The sequence below is a fragment of the Pseudonaja textilis genome, chromosome 13, assembly GCF_049901715.1.
Source record: "Pseudonaja textilis isolate UNSWEBS1 chromosome 13, rPseTex1.2, whole genome shotgun sequence".
NCBI lineage: Eukaryota > Metazoa > Chordata > Lepidosauria > Squamata > Elapidae > Pseudonaja > Pseudonaja textilis.
Window position 1 is genome coordinate 12,814,640 of NC_142002.1, and position 6,483 is coordinate 12,821,122.

The following is a 6,483-nucleotide window of genomic DNA, read 5'->3' on the forward strand; positions in this document are numbered from 1 at the left end:
TCTGCAGACCTGACTGGTTGCCCCAATTCAAGGCCAGGTCTTGCTGCCCTGCTGCTCAGACGTCGCTTGGCTAACCTCCCTGCCCCGCCCCCCCCACTCCAATAATAACCTCGTTCTCCTGAGTGGCTATCAGCTTCTTGTCTCATGGGAGACAAGATGTGGGAGGCTATTTTGACGGGCAGGGAACACACAACATCCCGTCCTCTCTCCCCCACCCCCATTGCAACATGGGGAGCTGCTCCGTATAATCTCTGCAGCTGCTCTGGATGTAGGTCAGGGGAAGGCTGCTTTCACAATACATAACAGAATAACAGAGTTGTAAGGGACCTTGGAGGTCTTCTAGTCCAACCCCCTGCTCAGGCAGGAAGCCCTCTACTATTTTAGGCAAACGCTTGTCCAATCTTTTCTTTAAAAACCTCCAGTGTTGGAGCATTCACAATTTCCAGAGGCAAGCTGTTCCACAGGTTAATTGTTCTGTCAGGAAATTTCTTCTTAATTCCAGGTTGCTTCTCTCTTTGATATGTTTCCATCCGTTGCTTCTTGTCTGTCTGCTGAAGTCCTCGTAGAGTTGAGGGGGGGGGAGTCTTAGCCCCTTAGCCCCATCTGTAAGGCCAAAATTGGAGCAGCAATTTGGACAACTATTGTTGGGACAATTGAATGATTTTAGACCCCGGAGTTAATTATTCCTTGGGGGGAGGGGGCTCTTTGCATAGCCATGCGTATGACTTCCATTCTAGAATTGCAAGTAATTTGTTTCTTTCCCTCCATTTTCCCTTCCTCTCTGTCTTTCTGTTTCTCTCTCCCTCTCACCCTCCCTCCTCTCTCTCTCTCTCTCTCTTTCTCTCTCTCACACACACATACATGCACACACGTTGCCTACGTCATTACAGCAAAACAAAGCAAAAGGCTCGCCAGCAGCTTCTCCTGTGTGGCTGATATTTTCAAACACTTCAGTCAGAAGACAGTTACGATTACAGAAGGTGTGGGGTGGGGGGGATCATGCACGCACAGGCAGTTCCCTGAAGCATCATGATGTTTTGGGACAGCCCCGTGCATGTTTAACGTGAACCATCACAGAATTCAAGGAGGATGGGAAAAAAAGTAATAATTGTGTGGAGGGACCTTCGGCTCCCACATTTGCTGATGTCACAAAAACTGAAGCGTTTGGGTATCATTTGGTGGGCTTGGAACTGCTAGATTCTGAAGTTTATTTTAACTTCAGTTTTCTACTTCAAGTGGCTATGCCACAGAGGTTTTGCAGTATTTCTGATAGATAGATAGATAGATAGATAGATAGATAGATAGATAGATAGATAGATAGATAGATAGATAGATAGATAGATAGATAGATGATAGGAAAACTGGTGCCAGGGAGCACCCATATTTTTGGAACCCAAATGCAAAAACGGATGCTAGGGCAAGGCTCAAGTTGGAATTCCATGCTTAAAAATGGTATCGCTTGTTATTTTTAAAAATTGAACCTTTTTGGTCCGTGGGGAAGAGGATGCCTCAGCCAGGAATATCGGTGCCAGGGGAGGCAAATATTTTTTGAAATCAAATGCAGAAATGGACATCAGGATGAGATTTGCTGTAGAATAAAATGCTTTAAAATGGTGTTGCTTGCTTTTTTTTTTTTTAAGAGACTTTTTGGTGCCAGGGGAAGAAAACGGGTGATGCCGCAGTTAGGAAAACTAGCGCCTAGGGAGGAAAATATTTTTGGAACCCAAATGCAAAAACGGACACTAGGACGAGATTCAGGATAGAATATAGATGAGAGGAGGGAGGAGGGAGGGGTGGGAGAGAAAGAGAGAGAGGGAGGATGGATGGAGAGATGGAGATGATAGAAGATAAATAGATGATGATAGATGATAGATGGAGATAGACAGGCAGGCAGGCAAGATTTCTCCAGACTTCCCTCCTATTTCCCTAAACAGTAGATGGTGGGAGAATTTAGAAACTCTGATGCCCAAAGGATGAATTTTCTTTGTTTCTATATTTGGGTGATTTCAACCTATAATTTCTTTAATAAAATAAAATCATGGATAATAGGCACCACACCGCATTCAGTCCTTAAGCAAGATTTATTTAATGGTGCATTTTAATCAAAGAATCCTAAGAAATATGTTCACCCCAAAACCTGCCTGCATGCTTAGCTCAACCTTGCTTTAGATTGTCCATTATTTTATCCATAAAGAAGGCAATACACTTTTGAAATAATACTCATACAAAGTTATTCCAATATACCTTGGTATGTGACAAGTCTGTACAGTTTTTTTTTAAATTAAATAATATGATTGTGGTTTATTCCTTTGATCACTTTGAGTTCATAACTCTTATCTTGGCATTAGGAGACTAAATTAAGCAGAAAAAGGAACAGAATGAGAAGAAAGGGGAAACTAATAGATCTCTTGAGAATGAAGCAGTACTATAATTTTAAAAATGCAAAATATTATGCTATAAATTGTTTGGTAATAAATTGAATTCATAGATAACTATCAATTCAATGTGGCTTATTCCCAGACATCTATAAAAATGGTTGTTGACATACTTAGCTTCATAGGAGAGAGGTGTCAAGGTTGGATTGGCAGAAGAAGTCATCTCTGGTTTAACAACCTGTGTTATAAGTATGAATCTTATTCCACAATGGAGCAGAATTAATCCAACCTTTTTGTTGCTAGTTCCCACAATGGGAATTTTTCTTTCTCCTATTTGGGTTGTCATAGCTGCTGTTTGAAATGTTTACATGGCCACATCTATGTGTTTGCATTTATATACCAATATATTATAAAGTGGTATTAAGGCCACACTTGGAATATTTGCATCCAGTTTCAGTCGCCACGATGTAAAAAAGATGTTGAGATTCTAGAAAGAGTGCAGAGAAGAGCAACCAAGAGGATTAGGGAACTGGAGGATAAAACATATGAAGAATGGTTGCTGGAACTGGACATGGCTGGTCTAGTAAAGAGAAGGAGCAGGGGAGATATGATAGCAGTATTCCAATATTGGAGGGGCTGCCCCCAAAAGAAGAGGGAGTCAAACTATTCTCCAAAACACCTGAAGGCAGGACAAGAAGCAACGGGTGGAAATTAATCAAGAAGAGAAGCAACTTAGAACTAAGGAGAAATTTCCTGACAGTTCAAACAATTAACCAGTGGAACAACTTGCCTCTAGAGGCTGTGGATGGTCCAACACTAGAAGTTTTTAAGAAGAGATTGGACAACCATTTGTCTGAAGTGGTGTAGGGTTTCCTGCCTAAGCAGGGGGTTGGACTAGAAGACCTCCAAGGTCCCTTCCAAACTCTGTTATTCTATTCTATTCTATTCTATTCTATTCTATATACAGTTGCAACTGAGGTGATATGCGTGGTTTTTGGGGTTAAATTTCCAGGGATTTAGGGAGAGAGAACTCTGAAAGGATTATTATTCTGGCAATTCAGATGCTTCTACCAAGGGATCCCCAATGAGAAAAATAAGCAGAATGCCTGGGAAGTAAACACAGCTTTTCGTAAATCTGGTCAGGAACACTTGATTGAACACTGCCTCGCTCAATCCTTTGCACGAAAACAAGCAGGCTCAGCTTCGTAAGTCCTTAAATAAAACACATTTGTTTTTATTTGTGCCTTAAATAAAACAATTTTGCATGCTCCCTTGAGAAAGGATGCTTCTATTTTATGATCAGCGGTGTTAGCCAAATCTCTGTTATGTGAGCACTGTTTTCTTCCATTCCTTATAAAGAGTTTAGGATTCACATTTTTAATTTGGTCACCAATTCCCCACTGGGTTCATTCATTCTGGGAAGGAAGAAGGCAGCTGGCCAACCTGAAATTTCGAATTGCTTTGTGTTGTTGATAAATGGTTTATTTTGGTTCTTTTTCAAGGTCAGCAGCCGTGGCCGCTTTTCAGAGCTGGCTTTATGAATCAATTGACAATCTTGCTCCATTGCAAAGTGGTAACAGTCCAATGATGCATCGGGTCGCTTGTAAAATTTCCACCCTTTGATGCATCTTTTTGTAACTTGTGTGAATTTCAGATCAAAAGTTTCTTTGCCAATAGAAGAGAATATTTGTAATTCAGAATTGAAAGAGTTATTTATTTATTTGATTTATTTGATTTGTCAATCGCTTATAAGACAATAGGTAAAAGTATAAACATGAGTAAGAATACAGGTAATAGGTACGAATAAGTTAGTTACTTTACTTTGTTGTCATTGCACCTCATACAACGAAATTAAATGCCATCTTCAGTGTACAATTATAACTATAAAAATAAAACACAAACATACATCCTTTACATTCTATACACTTGAATTGAAAACCGCTGATATTGCATTAATATTGCACTTGGTGCAATATTAATCCTTGATGCTCTCTGGGTTTGGCTGTTTTCTTGCAGATGTTTCATTACCCAACTAAGTAAAGTTATCAGTGCTAGAAGGGGGTGAAGTTTGGAGGAGGAGGAGGAGGAGGAGGAGGACTGAGGGTTCTTGGTGCAGTCCAAGTTGGTGGTTTACTAGCAGATATTTCATTACCAAACTAAGTAGCATAGTGCAGTGAATAAGTTTCACAATAAAATGTATCAATGTGGTGAATAAAACTTTATTCATTTTTCATTTGTCAAGGCCTACTTCACCCTGAAAGACAAGGCTGCAGCAGGAATAGCAGACTGAAGTTCTGGTGACTGACCTGTCGTTCACCCCAAATACTCTCGCTGTAGGTTGAAAATTAGCAGATCAGAATCAACTTTTGCAAGCATCACCCTCTTCCTGTTTTGATGGTTTTCTACAGGTGGAGCTAGGCTCACCGTTGAGTGAAGAATACAACTGAGTTATTAACTGTTTAGAAAATATCTGATGGGTATATAGTTCCTATTGGCAGTTAGCTGGTGCCCAGGAGCTTTAGAAGATGCTGGTAATTTTAAAGCATCTTTCAGTACATAAACAAACCTCCAGTGATGGAGAACCTGCAACTTTGGAAAGCTGTTCCACTGGTTTATTGTCCTCACCATCAGGAAATTTCTCCTTAGTTCTAGACAGGATCTCTTCTTGATAAGTTTCCATCCATTACTTCTTGTCCTGTCGTCAGTGCTTTGGAGAATAGGTTGACCCCTTCTTGTTTGTTGCAGCCTCTCAAATATTGTAGGGCTGTTATCATGTCACTCCTAGTCCTTTCTCTTTGTTAGATGAGACATATACCCAGTTCCTGCAACTGTTCATTGTGTGCTTTGGCCTCCAGTCCCCTAATCATCTCAGTTTGCTCGTCTCTTCAAGTCATCCAAACCAAAACATTGAGTACAAACTTCAGAAGGTCTAAATAGCTTGGGGAACAATGTTCTATGGTGGCTGAAGTGTTGGGGCTTTGCGGAGAGGCCTTTTTTGAAACCGTCAATTTACAATGGAGCTCCCTCAATCCAGAGGTGGGATTCAGCAGATTCTGACCAGTTCTGGAGAACTGGTAGTGGAAATTTTGAGTAGTTTGGAGACCCAGCAAATCTCACCTCTGACTGGCCCCGCCAACCCCATCTATTCTCTGCCTCCTGAGTCTCAGCTGATCGGCTGGGTCTTTTTTTGTTGCCCTGCACAGGAGAACGGAGCTGGAAAGCAGGTTAGTGGGGCAGGGAAGGGAATGGGGATTTTGCAGTATCCTTCCCCTGCCACACCCACCAAGCCACACCCACCAAACCATGCCCACAGAACTGGAAGTAAAAAAATAATAATCCTACCACTGCCCCAATCATTTGGAGGAGGTCACTTCCTCTCAGTCCTTGGTTCCTCACAGGAGGGTTGTGAGGGTTACTCTTGAGGAAGAAAAGTGAGTCTGAAAATATATCAATAAACTCCTCTCCGAGGTAGCTAGGTAGGCCAGAGATCTCCAAACTTGGCAAGTTTAAGACTTGTGGACTTCAACTCCCAGAATTCTCCAGCCAACCGAGCTATGCTGAGGAATTCTGGGCGTTGAAGTCCACAATTCTTAAACTTGCTAAGTTTGGGGACCCCTGATGTAGGCAATAAAGTCCCAACCTGTGGGATAATGTTGAATGAGTAGGTACAGAGAAGAGCAGCCTCAGTAACTGAGACCCCTGCTTATAGATTGCCCTTCCCTAAGGAGGTTCACCTGGCACAATTGCATAGCTTTTAAAAAATTCTATAAGTCTTTGCTGCGGGTATTTTACATTTGAATGGTTTAATCAATAATGTCAAACAGCGTCCCTAGAGATATACTTAGCCCTGTTCAAGCTTTTGGAAAGCATATTTATTGCTTGTTGGTTTCAATGCAGGTGATGTTCGCTTCCATAGCAGCTCTGGGCAATTCACAATACAACAAGCAATAAAAACACAATACAGAAGAAAACAAGATGGGATCCAATTGCTTGGAGGAAAAAAAAAAACAGATCCAAATCCTTCCCAAAAGAATCCATCCTGGCCTAAGTCTTCCTTTTTAAATGGGTCTTTTAGGATTGTGATGCCTAGTGGGTAAAGAGCAAGATT